At 44.3% G+C, this 19,478-nt stretch overlaps 1 protein-coding gene across 1 annotated transcript in view; it reads right to left on the bottom strand.

Annotated features, from left to right (window-relative positions):
* LOC137312007 (zinc finger protein 585A-like) overlaps nucleotides 1–19,478 on the bottom strand; it is a 237,209-nt gene that overhangs the window by 186,308 nt on the left and 31,423 nt on the right. The window lies entirely within an intron of this gene.

The following is a 19,478-nucleotide window of genomic DNA, read 5'->3' as shown; positions in this document are numbered from 1 at the left end:
GACAGCGGTAGACTTTACCGTGAAATTTCCATGGGGTATCTTGTGACACGGGGGATGTTAACTGAAGAACTGGGTTTTGTTTCCATGGTCGTTGGCGCTTTTCCCCGAGTAGTTGATGTGCGGGAGAGACGGGCGGCGCGACATAGCTGCGAATGACGGCTGAAAGGTGCACTTTTAGCAATCTGGGCGGTGCAGTCAGGTCGGAAATATTCCGCTTGATCTTAATAGGTCTGTGGAAATGTCCGATTGAAAAGGAATGAGGAGAAATGAAAAGAGCGGCAGTGGTGAAAAGCTGTCGATTACAGGAGGTTGGCCGTGAGCGAAAGGCCCTTTGAAAGCTCGGCGCGGAGGGAATTTTGTTCGGAAACGGCAGATTTTGAAGCATGTGAGCAGGAAAGGAAAGTGCCATTTTGCGTATGAGAAGAGCCCCAGAAAGTTATGCTTGGAACTGAGTCCTTGAGTCAAATTGGGTGTTTTCAGGAAAACAGCCATTGTGAAATCACAAAGATGAAAACAGAAAATGCTGAAATACTCAGCAGGTCAGGCAGCTCCTGTGGAGAAAGAACCAGAGGGAACGTTTCAGCTCTCTGAGCTTTTTCATTAGAAGTGACTAAATGGGGCGAGCGTGGCTGAGCTGCTCCAGGTGCCAGGTTTTATTATACGTCTTTTGCCCGTATGTGGGTTCGAATCCCACCCCTGCCAGAATTTGTGGAGTTGTTTGTTTTGGCCTCTTCACGAAAAATCCTTCGTTCCTGAGAAGTGCTTTTTCGCATTGCTGGTTTACATCTGTTTGCTCAAATCAGCAAAGTCTTGCACGGAAGTGTTGAGAGTGTAAGGTGTGATCCCGGTGAAGTTTCAATCAAAGTGCACAATGGCGCCCTGGTAAACCGAGTATCTCTTCTGGTCAGCATAAGACAAAAATATGTACCATAATTATGAATTTCTTCTTTGCATCACAATAGGATATACTATCAGGGAATGTACATGAGCAGGTCGATTTACGTCACGCTCCGGTTATCTACATCTCCTCCTGCACCTTTTGGATCGGTTCACTAATTGGGAATCGGATTTAACTGCTGTGGTTCGGCACACGGTCCCACACTGCTGAACTCCCAGCCCCTTCCATCAACACTCGCTTTCTTTCACACACCGACTGGATTTCAACATGTTGCTGTTCCATCTGAAATTTATCAACGGCCTCTCCGCCGAAATATCGAGTGAATCGTTCTGCTTCCTATCCTGGCAATTCCCCACGCTCACCATCACAGACTTTGGTTCTTCGAACATCGCTGCATCCAGTGGCAAAAGCTGTTCTTCCACTGAAGTTTGCTTACAGCAGCTGATTGGACATTTTCAACATTCTCGATTTGGGTGCATGGGCGGGTCATATTGTCCAGTCAGACTTTCTTGTCCTCAATGATCAGGACTTTACATTGAGAAAGAAGAAAATAAAAGTGTTTCTGTTCTGACCCAGCTCTGACGAAAGTTCATGAACCTGAAACATTAACTCTGTTTCTCTCCCCACAGATTCTGCCTGACCTGATGAGTATTCCCAACATTTTCTGTTCAGATTGCAAACAGCGGCAGTATTTTCATTTTGAATAAAAAGGGTTTTCTCCGCTTTGTTTATTCGGCGAGGTGGCCGAGCGGTTAAGGCGATGGATTCCTAATGCTTTGTGCGCGTGGGTTTGAATCCCATCGTCATTGCATGGAAATCTTCATTTCGTCCATCCAGAAAGCTTTAAGTCCCAACCTTCTTGAAACGGCAGAGGGAGGTTTTTGCTGAAATCAGCAACAGTTCCTTCCACGAAGGTGTTGAGGTTGTCAGGACGCAAAGTGTACAGTGGTATCCTGGTAAAAAGAATACATCTTATGGTCAACTTTAGAGAAACTTACGCATCATAATTATGATATCTTTCCGGAATCATTCCGTGTCTGTCTCTGTTTAAAAGGGATGTGCTGTCAGTCCCGGATCATTCCGAGTCTGTCTCTGTTTAAAAGGGATGTGCTGTAAGTCCCGGATCATTCCGAGTCTGTCTCTGTTTAAAAGGGATATGCTGTAAGTCCCGGATAATTCCGTGTCTGTGTCTGTTTAAAAGGGATGTGCTGTAAGTCCCGGATCATTCCGAGTCTGTCTCTGTTTAAAAGGGATGTGCTGTAAGTCCCGGATCATTCCGTGTCTGTGTCTGTTTAAAAGGGATGTGCTGTAAGTCCCGGATCATTCCGTGTCTGTGTCTGTTTAAAAGGGATGTGCTGCAAGTCCCGGATCATTCCGTGTCTGTGTCTGTTTAAAAGGGATGTGCTGTCAGTCCCGGATCATTCCGTGTCTTTATCACCCGATTTTCTTGATACCTTTTTCCTTCTGAACTGAAATGACGATCCTCTCTCGAGAAGAAGGCTCACCGCCTGCTTCGGGCAACTGGTAGGAAAAATAACAAAAACTGATGAGACCAAGTTCATTCTGCTGGTCTTCCATTCCAATCCCCGCACTCTATCCCCCATTCAGTCCCACCCCGCCTGGACATTATAATCTGCGATATTCAGAAGCGAATGGGGAAGCCGAATATCACGGGTATAATTTTCTTGATTCCTCAACACTGAATAGCATCAATTGCAATGATTCAGAAGGTAATCAGAGAATCAGAGAATCATACAGCACAGAAGGAGGCCATTCGGCCGTCATAACTGTGCTGGCTCTTTCGAAGACCTGTCCAAATTAGACCCACACCCCAGATTATTCCCCATAACCCTGCAAATTAGTCCTCTTCAAGCACATGTCCAATTGCCTTTTCAATGATCCTATGGAATCTGCTTCCACCACCCTTTCAGGAAGTGCGTTATTAACAAAAGGATATTAACAAACCCTCCATGTGAAAAAAAATTCTCCTCAATTCCCCTCGAGGTCTTTTGCCAATTATTTTAAATCTGTGACCTCTGGTTACCGACCCACTTGCCAGAGAAAACAATTTCTCCCAACTTGCTCTTTCAAAACCCCTCATTATTTTGAATACCTCTATTAGGTCTCCCCTTAAGCTTCAGGAGAATAATCCCAGCTTCTCCAATCTCTCCAAATAACTGAAGTCCCTCATCCCTGGTATCATCCAGGTCAACCTGCTCTAATCCCCTTCAATGCCTTTTCATCCTTCCTACAATATAGTGCACAGAACTGTACAATATACTCCAGCTGAGGCCTACCCATTGATTTGTGAAGGTTTAATATGACTTGTTTTTATTTTCAATGCCCCTATTTAGAAAAAACAAATATCCCATATGCGTTCTTAACTACCTTATTAACTTGCCCTGTTTAGTGAATATGCACCCCCAGGTTCCTCTGCTCTTGCAACCCCCACCCCTCATAAATTGTTCCATTTCGATTATACTGCCTCTCTGTGTTCTTCTTCCAAAAGATCATCACATCTCACTGATCGGCCTTAAATCTGTTACGTGACTGCCCATTTCACCAGTCTGTCTATGTCCTCCTGAATTTTGCTACTATCTTCCTCACTATTTACGACAATGCCACGTTTTGTTTCATCCGCAAACTTCGAAACTGTACTCCCTATTCCCACATCCAAATCATTTATCTATAACAAGAAAAGCAGTAGTCCTAATACCGACTCCTGGGGGATCCCACTGCATATTTCTCTCCAGTCAGAAGAACATCCGTTCACCACGACTCTCTGCCTCCTGTCCCTTAGCCAATTACGTGCTCACGTTACCACCGGTCTTTTAATCCCACGTGCTTCTAGATTTTGAATCAGTCTGTTATGTGCTAATTTTTAAAATGTGTCCTCAAAATAGCCGTAACCCCGTAATTTTATTAAGCAATGAGAATACAGATATTAAGACCGAGTGATAGATCGGGTTCATTCCCATTACCCGGAGGTGACGGGACCCGAGGAAGGGAATTCTCATCTGGGTTTATATTTTCCGAAAACAGAGACGGAAAATAGCAAAGCTCATCCCGTCGAAATATAACAATTGGACTGAAGATCCGACAGCCTTGTCCCGTCCCGGGTTTCCAGACCTGGCCATTCAAGGAAGCCTGATACATTCATCAGGGGAAACACAGAGAGAGAAGAAACGCAGACAGAGATCGAGAAATTCATGTACAGAAAACAACTAGTATAAATCTCCAAATTCTGTGATTTAGCAGAATTTAAGGTGCTGCGTGAAGGAAATTCAGTCTTAGGTCGTGAAATCCTATCGGTGAACATTGGGCTAGATTATCCCTTAAAACTCTGAGAGAATTAAGCGTTGCCTGGAAGCCACGGCTCTTATTTATTTGAGCATTTCACAGTAGCATTTTAAGCTGGTTTTGAAACCCGCGTGAATTTCAAGACCATGTCTTGATCCATTTGTTCGGTAACCCACAGGTAACGCACGGCTGTAAAGCAGACTGCGTAGATTATCATAGGAACTCTGCCAGACTGCATGTTCTAGACATGTATTCAACTCTACAGGTGCTGCCTGCGGCCGTGTGTGTATTGGTGGTTCAGTGGTAGAGCCCTCGCCTGCCGGCAGTAAATCAGGAGTTTGGTTCCAGGCCCATGCAGCATCCTTTACCTTTTGTATCCTTTACCCATGGGATCGCCTGAAATGGGATAGATTCATGTGCCGGCTTCAATCTGTACAACTTCTTGAAATATTATATTAATTTCGTCTACGTGTGTTGAATGAACAAACCCCCTGCACCCTGTCCTCTGGTGCTCAAACATGCTCTGCTGGAGATGAGTCAAACCTGCCTTCTGCATCGCTGAAAAGATGTGAGAAGCCAATTGGTGATTTTTGATTAAAAATGGGGACACAACGGGGCTCATCCGGGAATTGAACCAGTGAAACTCCCTGAGCGAGAATCAGACCCAAAGACCAACTGGCAACAGATCCGAGCAGCCAATGAAAAATGTTACTGCCATACAGCCGATCCGAGATCCTTTCAGGACACAATGTCCATCCAATCTCGCTTTCTTGTACGATGTGCGATGTGGAGCAATATCAGGTTGTACACTAATTATTTCATATCAACAATATCAGCCTCTCTTTTACCAAATTCGTTTTGAATTTCCGACTTGTATTATCAAGTAACACTTTGCAGAATGAATTGCTCTGAAACGACATTGTCATCTGTCTCGGCACCGTCACAGTATACTCTCTACCATAAGTATAATTCACTCAAATTGCTGCTTTCATTCACTGTGAGAGCGAAGAGACATAAATGTGGATACATTAGCTCCAAATTTATCAACTTTACTCTTCCTACCGTCTCAGTCTTTTATTTCTTTACCCTTCTCTGCTGGTGTTGCCGGTTAAATCAGCCTTCGCCGTTCAAGGAAGCCTGAGAAGTCCATTAGGGACAACACAGAGAGGCAAGAGACAGAGACAGGGAGAGATAGAGAGATGAATGCAAAGAAAATAAAGATTATAAATGTCAGGTTTCGCAAACTAGCAAAATTTAGGTTACAGATTGGGAGAGATTCTTTCTCGGCCCTTGAAATCTTGCAAAAGACGTTTGGACCACAGTTTAAAATAAGGGGTCTCCCATTTAAGACGGAGATGAGGAGAAACTTTTTCTCTCAGAGGGTGGTGAGTCTGTGGAACTCCCTTCCCCAGAGAGCGGTGGAGGCAGGGTCAGTGAATATTTTTATGGCTGAGTTCGATAGAATCCTGATTAACAGGGGAGTCAAAGGTGAGAGTAGGTAGATGGGAAAGTAGGGTTGAAGTCACAATCAGATCAGCCATGATCTTATCAAATGGCAGAGCAGGCTAGAGGGGCCGAATGGTCTATTCCTGTTCTTAGTTCATATGTTCTTCTGTCTGTTCATATGTAACTAAAAGCACCGGCCACACGGAAGTATCTATCATTCTGAGAGAGAGGTAAATGCGGTCAGTTAACTCCAATTAATCTATTTGAGCACTGAAGAGATCTTTAAACAGTATCTCTGCGAGCAGAATTCAAACCTGCGCAGGAAAAACCTACGGAATTTTGAGTCCAACTCGTTCACCATTCGGCCATCGCAGCAGTAAACGGCACGTTCGTGCAAACAAGATTCCAAACGGATTTATACACTTGCTGTGCATGCGAGCAGTGATGATGTGGGGTAAAATTTCCGGTTTTCCTGATGGTGGACCCGGGTTCGATTCCCAGCAAATGTAGGGTCTTTTTGCGTTCTGCACCAATAAGGAACTTTGGAACAGGATTGAACCATTTCAACCCTCGAGCCTGTTCCACAATTCAATGAGATCATGGCTCACCTATGACCTAACTCCATATACCCGCCTTCGCCCCGTATCCCTCAATACCTTTGGTTAATAAAAATCTCTGGTTCAAAGTTAACAATTGAGCTTGCATGAACTGCAGTTTGCGGAATGGAGTTCCAAACTTCTACCTCCAGTTGCTTGTCTAAGTGTTTCCTAACTTCACTCCTGAAAGTCCTGACTCCAATATTTAGGCCATGTCCGCTAGTCCAAGACGCCCCAACGAGCGGAAATAGTTTCTCTCTATCTAACCCATCAGTTCCTGAAAACTTCGATCAAATCAGCTCTTAGTCTACTAAATTCCAGGGAATATAACCTTCGTTTGTGTAATATCTCCTGGTAATTTAACCCCAGGAGTCCAGCTATCATTCTGGTAAATGTGTACTGGACTTGCTCCACGGCCAATATATCCTTCCTAAGGTGGGGTGCCCAGAACTGAACACAATACTCCAGGTGTTGTCTAACCAGAGCTTTGTCTAGCTGTAGCATAGTTTCTATCCCCTTGTATTCCCGTCCTCTAGTTATGAAGGTCAGCATTCCATTAGCCTTTTTGATTATTTTCTGTCCCTGTCCGTGACATTTCAATGATCTCTGTACATGGTCCCCTAAGTCCCTTTGGAACTCCACAGTTTCGAGCTTTTTACCATTTGGAAAGTATTCTGATCGATCCTTTTCAGGTCCAAGGTGGATGACCTCACACTTGCCTAAATTGAAATCCATTTCTCACAGCTTTGCCCATTCATTTATTATATTAACGTCTCTCTGTAATTTTATGCTTCCATTTACACTGCTAACAATGCTGGCCATCTTGGTGTTATCGGCAAACTTGATTATGTGGCTCCCTATCCCATTATCTAATATCAATGAGACCGTCTGAACTGGGGTAAATTCACATTCAGCTTCAATCTCCTCATCATCTTGAGACATTTTATTTACTTCACGCGTGTTGCGCCTTGAAAACTTCCGCACTCTGTCCTCTGGAGCTCAAACATACTCTGGATAAAATTCAATTCTACCAACACCAACACCGAAAAGGTGTCAGAATCCAATTGGTGACTTTTCACTAAAAGCAGTGAGACCCCAGAGCTCGTACGGGATTTAGACACGCGACCTCTCGCATATCAATTAATGTTACGCTGCTAAGCGCGAATCATACCCCTGGACCAACGAGCCGCTGTGATTGAACTTGGGCAGCCAGTGTGAAGGTTCGCTGCCTCCCACAGCCGATCGGCCATCCTTTCAGACCTCTTCTGTCCATCCAATCACGTTTTCTGTTCCGGTGCACAGCAGTATCAAGTTGTACACTAACTATTTCCAGTCAGCAATATTAATCTCCCTTTACCAAATTGTTTTCGACTGTCCGATTTGAATTATCAAGTAAGACGTTTTAGAATTAGTTGCTCTGAAACTACATTGCTTGGGAGGATACTGAGAGGTGTCGATGAACAGAGGGACCTTGGAAATGACATCCACAGATCACTGGTGCTGGCAGGACAGGTAGATAAGGTGGTTAAGAAGGAATACAGGATACTCTCCTTTATTAGCCGAGGCATAGAATATAAGAGCAGGGAGGTCATACTAGAAATGTATAATATTCTAGTTCGGCCACTGCTAGAGTACTGTGCACAGTTCTGGCCACCATATTACAGGAAATATGTGATTGAACTAGAGAGGGTACAGAGCAGATTTACGACGATGTTGCCAGGACTGGAGAATTTTAGTTATGAGAATAGATTGGATAGGCTGGGTTGTTTTCTTTGGAACCGAGGAGACTGAGGGTAGATTTAATTGAGGTGTATGAAATGATGACGGGCCTAGATAGAGTGGATAGGAAGGACATATTTCCCTGAGCAGAGAGGTCAATAATCAGGGGACATAGATTTAAGATGATTGGTGGAAGGATTTGAGGGGGGCGGAGGAGAAAGTTTTTCACCCAGAGGGTGGTGGGGGTCGGGAACTTCAATTCCTGAAAGGGTGGGAGAGGCAGAAACCCTCATCGCATTTAAAAAGCACGTCAATGTGCACTTGAAGAGCCGAAACCTACAAGACTACGGACCAAAGGCTGGAAAGTGGGATGAGGCTCGATACATTTTTCGTCCGGCACAGACACGATGGGCCGAATGGCTTCTTTCTGTGGCGTAAATTTCTATTCTCTGATATGTTTGCTGCCTGTCTCGGCATCGTGATAATATACACTCTACCATAAGTGTACTTTAATCAAATTACTGCTTTGTTTCACTGTGACAGCGAAGAGACATTAATGTTTGGACATTAGCTGCAGCAGCTGGGTTTCACCTTTACTTTTCCTACCGTCTCAGTCCGTTTTTTCTTTACCCTTCGATGCTGGTGTTGCAGTTTAGATCAGCCTTCACTGTTCAAGGAAACCTGAGAAGTCCATCGGGGAAAACACAGAGAGACAAGAGACAGAGACAGGGAGAGATAGAGAGATGCAATCAAAGAAAATAAAGATTATAAATGTCAGGCTTTGCAAACTAGCAGAATTTAAGTTACAGATTGTGAGGGATTCCTTCTCGGGTCTTGAAATCTTGCAACAGAAGATTGGACACTCAATAAAAAAGCAGCGGACACGCTGTTGTACCTCTCATTCTGGGAGAGGGGTAAATGTGGTGAATTAACTCAAGTGAATCTATTTGAGCATTGAAGAGATCTTTAAACAGTAGCTCTGGGAGCAGAATTCAAACCTATGCAGGAAAACCCCATCGGAATTTTGAAACCAACGCTTTAATCACTGGGCCATCGCAGCTGTAAACCACAAGTTTGTTGAAACAGCATTCCAAATGAGCCCATGCAGCACTAGTAGATTCAAGCATTGGTGGTTCAAGGGTCGATGTCTCGCTTGCTACACGGGAATCTCGGATTCAATTCCCGGCCAATGCAGGGCGTTTTGCATTCTGCGCCAATGAGGAACAACGGAAGAAGAGTATACCATTCATCCCCTCGAGCCAGTTCCGCAATTCAACGAGATCATGGCTCATCTGGGACCGAACCCCATATCCCTTAATACCTTTGGTAAAAAAAAATCTATAAATCTCAGCTTTAAAATTAACAATTGAGCGCGCATCAACTGCCGTTTGCGGAAGAGAGTTCCAAACTTCTGCCTCCCTTTGCTTGTCGAAGTGTTTCCTAACTTCACTCCTGAAAGTCCTGACTCTAATGTTTAGACTATGTCCCCGGTCCGAGAAACCCCAACGAGCAGAAATAGTTTCTGTCTATCTACTCCATCACTTCCCCTTAATATCTTGAAAACTTCCATCAAATCAGCCCTCAATCGACTAAATTGCAGGGAATACAACCCTAATTTGTGTAATCTCTCCTCGTAATTTAACCCTTAGAGTCCAGGTATCATTCTTGTAAATCTACACTGCGCTCCCTCCAAGGCCAATATATCCTTCCGAAGGTGCGGTGCCCAGAACTGAACACAGTACTCCAGATGTGTTGTAACCAGAGCTTTGTATAGCTGTCGCATAATATCTATCCCCTGATATTCTTGTCCTCTAGTTATAAAGTCCAGCATTCCATTAGCCTTTTTCGATTATTTTCTGTATCTGTCCATGACATTTTAATGATCGATGTACATGGACCCCTTGGTCCCTTTGAAACTCCACAGATTCGAGCTTTTCAACATTTAGAAAGTATTCTGATCTATCCTTTTGAGGTCCAAAGTGGATGCTCTCTGCACTTGCCTGAATTGAAATCCATTTGCCACAGTTTTTCCCATTCATTTATTATATTAATATCTATCTGTAATTTTATGCTTCCATCTGCACTGCTTACAATGCTGCCCATCTTGGTGTCATCGGCAAACTTGGATATGTGGCTCTCTATCCCGTCATCTAATATCAATGAGACCGTCTGAACTGGGGTAAATTCACATTCAGCTTCAATCTCTTCATCATCTTGAGACATTTTATTTACTTCACGTGTGTTGCACCTTGAAAACTTCAGCACTCAGTCCTTTGGAGCTCAAACGTGCTCTGGATGTAATTCAATTCGACCAACACCAAAAATATGTCAGAAGCCAACTGATGACTTCTCACTAAAAGTAGCGAGATCCCCCCAAGGACTCGTCCGGGAGTTGAACCCGGGACCTCTACGCCTATTATTCCATACAATCCCCGAAGCGAGAATCATACCCCTAGACCAACGAGCCACTAAATTAAGACTTGCGCAGCCAGTGTGAAGGTTCGCTACCTCTCACAGCCGCTCGGCCATCCTTTCAGACCTCTTCTGTCCATCCAATGTTGTTTTCCATTCCGGTGAACAGCAATATCAAGTTGTACACCAACTATTTCCAATCAGCAATATTGATCTCCCTTTACCAAATTGGTTTCGACTGTACGACTTGAATTATCAAATAAGACGTTTCAGAATTAGTTGTTCTGAAACTACATTGCTTGGGAGGATACTGGGAGGTGCAGATGAACAGAGGGACCTTTGGATTGCATGTCCACAGATCCCTGAAGGTAGCAGGACAGGTAGATAAGGTGGTTAAGAAGGCATACAGGATACTCTCCTTTATTAGCCGCGGCATAGAATGTAAAAGCAGGGATGGTACGCCAGAACTGTATAATATTCTAGTTAGGCCGCAGCTAGAGCATTGCATACAGTTCTGGTCACCGCATTACAGGAATGATGTGATTGCACTGGAGAGAGTATAGAGGTGATTTACGACGATGTTGCCAGGACTGGAGAATTTTAGTTATGAGAATAGATTGGATAGGATGGAGTTGTTTTCTTTGGAACTGAGGAGGCTGAGGGGAGATTTAATTGAGGTGTATAAAATTATGACGGACCCAGATAGAGCAGATAGGAAGGTCCCATTTCCCTTAGCAGATAGATCAATAATCAGGGAGCATAGATTTAAGGTAGAAGGATTAGAGAGGAGCGCAGGAGATTTTTTTCACTCAGAGGGTGTTGGGGGTCTGGAACTCACTGCCTGAAAGGTTGGGAGAGGCAGAAACCCTCATCGCATTTTTAAAAATCACTTGAACATGCACTTGAAGAGCCGTAACCGACAAGAGTACGGCCCAAAAGCGAGAAAGTGGGAAGAGGCGAGAGACATGTTGCAGGTTAGATCAGCCTTCAAGGAAATCTGAAACGTCCATGAGGGACAACACGGAGAGGCAAGAGACAAAGACAGGGAGAGATAGAGAGATGAATGCAAAGAAAATAAAGATTATAAATGTCAAGTTTTGCAAACGAGCAGAAATTATGTTACGGATTGGGAGAGGTTCCTTCTCGGGTCTTGAAAGCCACCAAGAGAAGATTGGACTCCCAATTAAAAGCAGCTGCCACGGTGAAGTATAGCTCATTCTGGGAGAGAGGGAAATGCTGTCAATTAACTCCAGTTAATCGATTTGATCATTGAAGAGATCTTTAAACAGTAGCTCTGCGAGCAGACTTCAAACCGACGTTGAAAACCGATAGGAATTTTGAGACCAACGGTTTAACCACTCAGCCATCGCAGCTGTAAACGGCATGTTCGTTCAGACTGGATTCCAAATGGACACATGCTGCTGCTACCCATCCGAGCATTGGTTGTTCAGGGGTGGAGTTCTCACCTGCCACGCCGGAGACCCGGGTTGAATTCCCGGCCAATACATGGTCATTTTGCAATCTGCACCAATGAGAAACTTAGGAACAGGAGTCGGCCATTTAGCCCTTCGAGCCTGTTCCGCAATTCAATGAGATCACGGCTGATCTGTGACCTAACTCTATTTTCCCGCCGTAGCCTCAGCTCCCTTAATACATTTGGTTAATAAAAATCTATAAATCACGGGTTTGAAATTAACAATTGAGCTCGCAACAACTGTCGTTTGTGGAAGAGAGTTCCAAACTTCTACAATCCTTTGCTTGTAGAAGTGTTTCCTAACTGTTTAGTCTATTTCCCGGAGTCCGAGACACCCCAACCAACGGAAATAGTTTCTCTCTCTCTTGCCCATCAGTTCCTATTAATATCTTGAAAATTTCGATCAAATCAGCTCTTAATCCACTACATTCCAGGGAATACAAACCTAATTGGTGTAATCTCTCCTCGTAATTTAACCATTCGAGTCCAGGTATCATTCCAGTAAATCTACAGTGCACTCCTTCCACGGCCAATATATTCTTTCTTAGGTGCGGTGCCCAGAACTGAACACAGTACTCCAGCGCTGGTCCAATCAGAGCTTTGTAACGTGATAGCATAATGTCCATCCACTTGTATTCTAGTCCTCCAGATATAAAGACCAGCGTTCCATTAGCCTCTTTGATTATTTTCTGTACCTGTCCATGACATTTTAATGATCTATATACATGGATTCCTAAGTCCATTTGGAGCTCCACAGGGGTTTCGAACTTTTCATCATTTAGATTGTATTCTGATCGATCCTTTTTCGGTCCAAAGTGGATGACCTCACACTTGCCTAAATTGAAATCCAATTGCCACAGTTTTGTCCGTTCATTTATTATATTAATGTCTCTCTGTAATTTTGTGCTTCCATCTGCACTGCTTACAATGCTGCCCATCTTGGTGTCATCCCCAAACTTCGATAAATCGCTCTCTATCCCGTCATTTAATATCAATGAGACCGCCTGATTTGAGGTAAATTCACATTCAGCATCAATCTCCTCATCATCTTGAGACATTTTATTTCCTTCACGTGTGTTGCACCTTGGAAACCTCCGCACTCTGTCCTCTGGAACTCAAACATCCTCTCGATATAATTCAATTCTACCAACAGCGACATGGAAAAGCTGTCATAAACCAATTGATGACTTTTCACTAAATATGGGGAGACTGCAGGGCTCGTCCGCGATTGGAGCCCAAGACCTTTTGACTATTAATCAATGCTATCAACTAAGCAAGAGTCAGACCCCGAGACCAACAAGCCGCTGTTGATCGAATCGTGCAGCCAGTGTAACGGTTCGCTACTTCCCAGAGCCGATCGGCCATCCTTTCAGTCCTCTTCTGTCCAGCCAATCTCTTTTTCTATTCCGGTGTACAGCAATTTCATGTTGTACACTAACTATTTCCAATCACCAATATTAGTTTCCCTTTACCAAATTTGTTTCGAGTGTACGACTTGAATTATCAAGTAAGACGTTTCAGAATTAATTGCTCTGAAATTACATTACTTGGGAGGATAGTGAGAGATGTGGATGAACAGAGGGACCTTGGAGCGCATGTCCATAGATCCCTGAAGGGAAGAGGAAAAGTAGGTAAGGTGGTTGAGAAGGCACACAGGATACATTCCTTAATTAGGCGAGGCATAGAATATGAGAGCAGGGAGGTTATGCTAGACCTGTATAAAACACTAGTTAGGTCACAGCTAGAGTACTGTGTACATTTCTGGTCACCAAACTACAGGAAAAATGTGATTGCACTGGAGAAGGTACAGAGGAGATTTACCACGATGTTTCCAGGGCTGGAGAATTTTAGTTATGAGGATAGATTGGATAGGCTGGGGTGGTTTTCTTTGGAACCGAGCAGGCTGAGGAGAGATTTAATTGAGGCGTATAAAATAATGACCGGCCGAGATAGATTGGACAGGACGGACCTACTTCCCTTAGCAGAGAGCTCAATAATCAGGGGGCATAGGTTTAATTTAATTGGTAGAAGGATTGGAGGGGAGCGCAGGAGATTTTTTTCACCCAGAGGGAGGTGGGGGTCTGGAATTTCACTGCCTGAGAGGGTGGTAGAGGCAGAAACCCTCATCGCATTTAAAAAGAACTTGAATATGCATTTGAAGAGCCGGAACCGAAAAGACGACGGACGAAACGCTGAAATATGGGATGAGGCTCGATGCCTGTTTTTTTCGGACGGCACAGACATGATGGGCAGAACGGCCTCCTTCTGTGGCGTAAATTTCTAAGATTGTATGATTCTATGATGTGATTGCCGTCTGTCTCGGCATGGTGTTAATATACACTCTACCATAAGGATACTTTAATCAAATTGGTGATTTGTTTCACTGTGTGAGCGAAGAGACATTAATGTGTAGACATTGGCTGCAGCAGCTCGGTTGCACCTTTACTTTTCCTACCGTCTCAATCTTTCTTTAACCTTCTCTGCTGGTGTTGCAGGTTCGATCAGGCATCGCCGTTCAAGGAAGCCTGAGAAGTCCATCAGGGGACAACACAAGAGACCGAGACAGGGAGAGATAGAGAAATTTATATAGAACATAAATTATAAAATGACAACAGCACAGAAGGTGGCTATTCGGCCCATCCTGCCCGTGCCGGCTCATTGTAAGAGCAATCCAATTAGTCCCATTCTCCCGCTCCTTCTCCGTAGCCCTGCAATTTTTCCCTTCAACTATTTATCAAATTCCTTTTTGAAAGCCACGATTGAATCTGCTTCCACCACCCTTTCAGGCAGCGCATTGCGGGTTATAAATACTCGCCGGGTAAAAAAAAGCATTTCCTCACGTCGCCTTTGGTTCTTTTACCGATCACCTTAAATCTGTGTCCTCTGGTTCTCGACCCTTCCGCCAATGGGAACAGCTTCTCTTTATTAACTTTATCTCAACCCTTCATGACTTTGAACACTTCGATCAAATCACCTCTTCACGTTCTCTGCTCTAAGGAGAACAACCCCAGCACGGGGTAAATGCGGTCAATTAGCTTCAGTTCATTTATTTGAGCATTGAACAGCTCTTTGAACGTTACTCTGACATTATGATAGCGCGGCCTCGCGGTCTAAGGTGTTCCATCAAATTTCTATGGAGGCGTGGGTTTGAATCCCACTGCTGTTAGAATTTCTGGCAATGTTCATTTTGACCTGTTCACAGAAAACCCGATTGTAGTGCGATGGAGCAGAGGATGTGAAAGAAGCTGAAAGTGAAAGTGCAGATATTATTTTCATCACAGTGACTGGACACGTTTCCACAGGTTCGGGTCTCTCACCTTAAGATTCTTTCCAGCAGAGCGGGACAGGTGATCAGAGTGACCGGGCTCCAGCGGCGCAATCGGTCAGTGCGCGGTCCTTATCTGACAGGACAGGGTCGGGAAATACCGAGGTTGTTAGTCGAGTCTCACTTTGATCAACCAATCTTTTGCCTTGTGAACATTTTGACCGCAGTTGAAGGTACAATTGGTTTGTTCCAAAATGCATCTACTTATTTGTATTGCCATGTGGTTCCTCCGGACTCCGCTTTTGCAATAGCAGATGAGATGTTTTGTGTTATTATTTTACAGGAGGTAGACTGCGGAATTGGAGCCACAAACTATGATTTTGATCCATCTGCAAATTATGGGATTTAGCATGAGCTTTAAACCAGCGCGTTAGAACGCTCAGTCACGATACTTTCCATCTTGCGATCTTCTGGCGCTACTATTACAGCAATAGAATTACTGCAAGCAAGAATTCTACCCTCAAGCACCAATGCTCGCACGGCAGCCGGATGCTTGTGTCCAGTTGGAAACCTGTCTGAGGGAACATGCAGTCTGACAGAGCTAGAAGTCCAGGAGATTGACTTTTGTGTTGAGCAGATGATGAGCCTCCTTCTTGAGAGTGTTTCACCAATCCAGCTCAGAGTGGATTAAGCATTATAAATTCGGGGGGAGTGGAGCCACGTGTAGAAGATGAAGTGTGGGGGATTATTTCCCTTCCTTGACAAACATTAATGATCTTGTTGCTGTTTTGCTACAAAATTTTACTTTCGAGCACCGAAATCGCTAGTTTTAACAGCAGGTCAACATCAAAAGGCGTGGGGAAAATGAGGGCTCGTCCGGGATCTCTCGCATATTTCAATCAGCAAACCCGAAGCGAGAATCAGTCCCCGTAGACCAACGAGCCCGCTGAATAAATAGCACCAAGTAGCGACACGCGAGGGAGAGTTTCTGAGCATCAGCGCCCACTTTCCCCAAATCTCCCTTAAAGTACAGTAAATAAAAATGTGTCCGAACATGAGTGAAAAGTTATAAAGGTCATTTCTTCTGTGTTGGGTTTTGTTTAGGGTTCCAGATGCTGTTAAAGGTGATTGGGGACGGTTACTGAATTAACCGGTATAAGGGTGCAGATCCTCCGGTGTAAGGGTGCAGATGCTCCTGTGTAAGGGTGCAGATACTCCGGTATAAGGATGCAGATACTCCGGTGTAAAGGTGCAGATACTCCGGTGTAAAGGTGCAGATACTCCGCTGTAAGTGTGCAGGTACTCCGGTATAAAGGTGCAGATGCTCCTGTGTAAAGGTGCAGATGCTCCGGTATAAGGGTGCAGAAACTCCGGTATAAGGATGCAGATACTCCGGTATAAGGGTGCAGATACTCCGCTGTAAGTGTGTAGGTACTCCGGTATAAAGGTGCAGATGCTCCTGTGTAAAGGTGCAGAAACTCCGGTATAAGGATGCAGATACTCCGGTATAAGGATGCAGATGCTCCGGTATAAGGGTGCAGATACTCCGGTATAAGGATGCAGATACTCCGGTATAAGGATGCAGATACTCCGGTATAAGGATGCAGATGCTCCGGTATAAGGGTGCAGATGCTTGGATTTAAGTGTGCAGATAAATGGATGTAATGATTTGTTGCCCCGACTGAAATGCGGCTTAGAACTGTTGTTATTATCCGAGGCAGTGCTGCAGGATCCTTTAATGATCTCTTCCAAAAATAACTGAAACCCTTCGGAATGTGAATACAATTAGCGTTTCCAAAATAAAGGGAGTGACATTCATTGTGGAAACAGTCAGGTGTCGCTCACTGCAGAAATATCCATGTCAGAGTGAAGCGGCTCTCCTGCAACCTTCGGACCTTGTCTGTCAAGACGAATTCTGATTTCCGTGAATCCAATCACAGATTAAATGGTAGAAGATCGGCCGTCCTCAGCTGGCCATCTGAACCGTGCACTTTTTTTTGCAGCCAAAACACACATGAGAAACCAGGACATGCGAGACCATGAATCTTAAAGTAAAACATTTCCCTATCGTCCCTGGGTGGGCTCAAAACCATCAACTTTCCCGTTTTCTAGCCGAACGCGCTAACTGATTGCGCTACAGATACATAATTAAGCGATTGATTTAACTAGCGAAAAAATTAGGTTGCAGCGACCAAGACAACATCTCTCAACTATCAGTTTGTTTATGGTGAATCTGGGTTATACCCATTTCAAGGCCAATCTCTCCTCCGTGAGGTGCAATGCCCAGAGCGGAAAAGAGTCCACTAAATGGGTTTTATTCAGAACTCTGTACAGCTGCAACATAACTTTCACCCCTTTGTGTTCCATTCGCCTTTTCAAGTTTTTTGTACCCGTGAACTAGATTTTCGTGATTTGGGCCCCCAAATATTTCTGCTCATTTACAGTTCCCAGCTTCTCACCATTTATAAAAAAAAACTCTGATCGACCTTTTCTAGGCCCAAAGCGGCTGGCCTCACACTTTCCCACATTGAATTCCATCTGCCACAGTATTGAAAGGTAATGAACTGAAACCCTTCGGAATGTGAATACGATGTTATATTTCCAAAATAAAGGGAGTGACATTCATTGTGGAAACAGTCTGGTGTCACTCACTGCAGAAATATCCATGTCAGAGTGAAGCGGCTCTCCTGCAACCTTCGGACCTTGTCTGTCAAGAAGGATTCTGATTTCCGTGAAGCCAGTCTCAGGTTAACTGGTGGAATATCGGCCGTGCTCAGCTGGCCATATAAACCATGCACTTTCAAAGCAGCCAAAACACACATTCGAAACCAGAAAAAGCAAGACAGTGCACCTTGAGGTAAAAGCTGCCCGTAAGTCCCTGGGGGGGCTCAAATCACCAACCTTACAGTTAACAGCCGAACTCGCGAACCGATTGCGCCACAGAAACACAGAGAGGCTGTTATTGAACCATTATTTCAACCAACTAAAAATTCAGGTTGCAGCGATCAATATAACATCTCTCCACCATCAGCTTAATTTTCCAAAATAAAGGGTGTGAAGTTTGCACGAGTGAAAATCTGTGCTGTATTATTTCTGAACATTCAACTCACCTTGCCATTAAACACCTGTATGGTGGAAGACTCGGTCCCCTCGTGGGAGAGTCGATTTCAGCGCGGTGATACTGGGACAGAGTAAAGTTTAGTTCATGCGATTGCCAAGTGGCGAGAGGGTGGATTTGGAACTCCTGTGCGGCTGCACTGCGAGTTGTCCAGATCTACTTGGAGCGATATTCACTCCAATTCATCACTGACAGGAACAGTTTGATTCCACGTTTATTTTCTCTGGTGCTTGGTGAGATTTCAAAAGTTCAAAACGATCCGTGCTGAACCCAATCTCGCCAGTTCCACGCTGACAGAGCGATTTCACCGTCGAATGCAAAGGCGAACAAAACTCATTCAAAGAAAGTGCAGGTCATTGAGGTGCCTTTAAAGTCCTGATTGTTTGCACTGAAATTCTTCCCAAAGCGTTTGAGATTCAGGTGGAGCGATTTGGGGATTCGTATCTCTCTTTGCAAAAGTTTCATCCGCAGTTCAAGATCAAAAGTCGAGGGCAGAGTGAGACGCCTTCCTGACATTTGGGAACGAGGGAAGCAGACTTTAGAACAAGGTTCTGTTTATTGTGAAAAAGCAGCTAAAACATTCATTCCGGAACGATCCAGAATCCGATCAGCTCGAAAAGCAACTGTTACCCCGTGATTTGAACACTCAGCCTTCTGGTGGCGGAATAAATAATGGAGATAGAAGCAGGAAGTTGAAAAGTGGGAATTGATAAATTAAGTGAGTGGGTAAAACTGCGGCAAATAGAGTTCAATGTGGGGGAGAGCGAGGTCATCCACTTTAAATCTGAGATCAATCAGTGTATTTTCTAAATGGTGATAAACTAGGAACTGTGGAGGAGCAGAGAGATTTAGGGGTCCATGTACAGAAACCGCTACCAACCAGCGCACAGGAACAAAAATTAATTAAACAGCCGAATGTGCCTTTCGGACCGCCGGTTAGTTCATTTGCATCGAGTTTACCGTAATATCATGATCACGGATTCGATTCTTGTAATTTACTTTATTTATATCGGGTTTTTGTAACTTTTAAATCCAAGCTTTACAAACAGGTCCACAGACAAATTCCCGGGGACAGTTTATTGAATAACATCCATTGTAACTTTACCCCTGGGCCGGAGAAACACGTCTTTCTTTTCATTTGTCTTTTTCCGGTTTGCAGATAAACGTTTAACTCGCGGCCTGTTCCCATTAATGATCATCAGCAGCAACAGACAGACAGAGCGGGTCTGACCGCCCCGAGATGGGGAAAA

The sequence above is a fragment of the Heptranchias perlo genome, unplaced genomic scaffold (genome assembly GCF_035084215.1).
Source record: "Heptranchias perlo isolate sHepPer1 unplaced genomic scaffold, sHepPer1.hap1 HAP1_SCAFFOLD_391, whole genome shotgun sequence".
Taxonomy (NCBI): Eukaryota; Metazoa; Chordata; class Chondrichthyes; order Hexanchiformes; family Hexanchidae; genus Heptranchias; species Heptranchias perlo.
Note: the sequence above shows the minus strand (reverse complement) of the source record. Positions and strands in the feature narration are given on the sequence as shown.